Source organism: Aplysia californica, unplaced genomic scaffold (assembly GCF_000002075.1).
Source record: "Aplysia californica isolate F4 #8 unplaced genomic scaffold, AplCal3.0 scaffold00143, whole genome shotgun sequence".
NCBI classification, from domain to species: Eukaryota; Metazoa; Mollusca; class Gastropoda; order Aplysiida; family Aplysiidae; genus Aplysia; species Aplysia californica.
Window position 1 is genome coordinate 720807 of NW_004797413.1, and position 3902 is coordinate 724708.

Consider the following 3902-nt stretch of genomic DNA (forward strand, 5'->3'; position numbering starts at 1 on the left):
GAGAAGAGGTGTGACAACAGAGTCATTAATACTTTCTCTGTTGCGCCTTTCTAGCTCTTTCTGCAGAAACTCTGAAAACAGAATATTCTCGCCAGGTCAACCACCTTTTCAACGCCTTTTATTGTTGTTGTTTGTTTGTATGTTGTTTTTTAAATTATTTTTTTTTCTATCACAATTATAGTTTTTCTTATAGTAATTAACATCAGTATTAAAATTACGCGTATTGCTATCAGCAACATCATAATGATTATCATTATTAATGCTATTATAAATACGATCTAATGCAATTAGAGCCACATTTCCCCGAACAATAGACACTTTTGCGCACACAGGCACACACGTAATAATAATCATAATAATAATAATGACAATAAAAATAATAGTAAATAGCATTTTATAGCGCATAACCCCGCTCGACAGCAAGTACAACATTATGCGCTATACATACATGTACGTAAACGCGGGTGCACTGGGCTAGCACGAACAAACAAACACACACACACACACACACACACACACACACACACACACACACACATATATATATATACACACACACACACACACACACACATAACCAGTATGTGTGGTGCAGCGGTTAGACACCTCTTCGTCGCAAACAGAAAACCAGAGGTTTCTTCCCGTGTGGGGATAATTTTTATCAAGCGTCTTGGTCTTTCTGCTGGGACATTGTATCCCTCTCAGCCCGGGTTAGCTCTGACAAGCATTGGTCGGAAGCCTGCCTCCTAAATCATCTACACTGTGTTGTTGGAGATGTAAAACAATTACATCTATCTTTCTATCATGAGAGTAGTATCTATCTATCTACCTATCTATCCATCTATCTATCTATCTATCTATCTATCTATCTATCTATCTATCTATCTATCTATCTATAACTGGAACAGTGGCAGCACCAACACTAATGACAACCGGGGGACCGTGAAAGGTTCTTTTGGATACAACAAAACTAAACCCGGAGCTAGAAAGCGATGTAGAAAAACTTCTGTAAACATACATCCAGCATTTACACAACTAACCAGAACAGGCGATGCTGTTAAATAAACCAGCTGGTATTGAGTAGGCCAATAAAAACCATCAGAAATGAAATTTAATTCTTGCCCTAAGTACACATGTCACCCACTCTATGGTCCAAGTAAGGCTATCACGTTTCTGTTAATTTATGGAACTCTTTGGTTGCCTCAAAAGCGCCGAGATAGACAGTGTGCGGAAAGCAATGTTACATTATCTCTTTGTTTGTACGGAGTGCAGCCTGTCAGCAACTTGTGTTTGTGTTCGCTATGTGGCTATTGCTAGTCCCAGGTAGGTTTTTAGTTCTTGAGAGAAAGCGCTAATTGTAGGATGAGTTTGTTTTAGTTTGAGTAATCTATGAGGAAAGTGTTCATTGTAGGCTAAACTTGTTATAGATTTAGTTTTAGTAAGTGTTTTGTGGTACTTGCAATACAATGAGGTCATATAAATGTCAAAGATTAGAGATGTTACAAGAGAGTGACAAACATAAAAAAGAAGGAGGAGAGATCAGGACGATAGATGTCTGATAGGAAAGAAGGAGCAAACCACACCAGCGCACCCGCCAACCACCCTCTAAAGTGTTAATTGTAGGCTAAACTTGTTTTAGATTTAGTTTTGGAAAGCGTTTTGCGGTACTTGCAATTTCAATACAAATGTAGGTCATATGATACCGAAGATTAGATGTATTGCAAGAGAGTAACATACGCACAAAAAGACGAAATAAGGATAATAGAAGTTTAATAGGAAAGAAAGGCAGACCACACCAGAGCACTCACCAACCAACCATACGAGGCTAAGCCAGTGATCTGGATTATCTTTTATTGTGCAACGGTGTGTTTCAGTAACGGCTACGCCTAACAGCTACACCTGTCTTTGTCTATCCTTTTATAGCCAACGCCCACTTTTACCCCCTTTAAGAGGATGACATTTTCGTACAGCCCATCTGCATGTAGTTCCAAATGGCCATGAAATGATCATGTGGCTACCTTAGTAACTCCCTTCGTCCACCAAAACTACCAAATTGTCCTGAAGTGGCTAATACTGCTCAGGTTGCAAGCTCTGAACCAGACTTTGTTTTTCTTTTGTGTGAAAGTGACTGGAGAATTATTCCCCATTCGTAGTTTTTCCGTTGTTCGGCGTTGCTTTTATGTTTTGTTTGGGTTGGGGTTGTTTGTTTGTTTTTTTTGGGGGGGGGGGTTATTGTTTGTCTTTTTGGGGGGCCTTTCTGCAGTAATACAAAAAGGATATGGCAAATATTAAATGATCACCAGCTATAATCTTAAAGTGTTTATAGACGAGTTTAAACGATCAAAATATGACAAACTTTTCTCTGCCAGACTTGGTCTCATTGGCCATAGCGAAAGCGACAAATCATCCATAATCTTCTTATCTTTTGTTTTAAAAAATAAATAAAACAACTACTTAAGAAATTTTCTCATCCGCAAATGTTTTAGTCATCGTCAGACATCGACTGACGAACTGTTGTTATTATTCAAGTGTGATAACGGTGAAAAGAGGAAAAGGGAAATTAAAGCTCATCAGCTGTAATCTGTTACTTTTGGAAGTGTTCACTTCCGCTTCATGGGCAGCCTACGGTCGTTCAGTTTCCTCCATTTCCGTCTTACTGCTTTTTTATTATTATTATTTTTGCCGTTTCTTTTTTTATTGGTTGTTTCGTTTTAAAGTGACTTTAGGTGTAAATGAATTCTTACTGTTACTTAAGCAGAAAGAATAAGACGTTAGCTATAAATAATATATATTCTTAGTTTAGCAGAAGGAAAACTTTAGTAGTAAATAAATTCTTGATATTTTAATACAGGATCGTAACCTCGCCCAAAAAAATTCTTATTGAGAATAGAAGTTGTTTTACGCCCTCGATGAAGCAATAGAGACCATTAAGGAGGCGGGCTGCTTTGTCCCTGCCTGTCATTTGCTACCTGGAATCATATTAATAATAATAATAATAATAGTAATAATAATAATAATAATAATAATAATAACAATAATGATGATAATATTGATAATAATAATAATAATAATAATAATAATAATAATAATAATAATAATAATAATAATAACACTAATGATGATAATATTGATAATAATAATAATAATAATAATAATAATAATAATAATAATAATAATATTTATAATAATAACAACAACAACAACAATAATAATAATAATAATAATAATAATAGTAATAACAACAATAATGAAGAAGAAGAAGAAGAAGAAGAAGAAGAAGAAGAAGAAGAAGAAGAAGAAGAAGAAGAAGAAGAAGAAGAAGAAGAATGACCTCAGGGTAACTTAGACCCTTTATATTTTTTTCTCAAGTAAAAACCTCTGTGCTCCTCACAGGAAAAAACAGAACACAACGCTAAAAGACAGTTCAACTCGGTGCCTTATTCGACTACAACAGAAGACCTTCATTTTCTTTGTTCAGAATTTAACCACAGCGGGTCAATTGTATGCAATTCATTAATAACAGCTTGTCCGCTAAAGCAGAATGTGAGTGTTTTAGCGCCTATAAAATGCCAGCTTGCACTGTATGTTTCCTAGAACGTTGAGGTTATTTCAGAATGCTATCAGGTCAACTGGGATAATAAAATAGACTGTAAAGCGCTCAGAGCTTTGTAGTTGAGTGGGAATTTGCGTATACAATTGTAATTTAAAATTATGTTAATGATATTAAGTTGTGTTGAGAAAATGTGAGCTGTATGACATTAGAAAACCTATGTAGCCTACCACGACATTACTGGGCTGTTTTTGTCGCTGGTGTTCATTCTTATCAAGTGTCAGTGTTGTGGTGTTGTGGACACTATTGTAACTGAAGGGGTCAGAAAAATAAATAGTCTATTTAATAACCT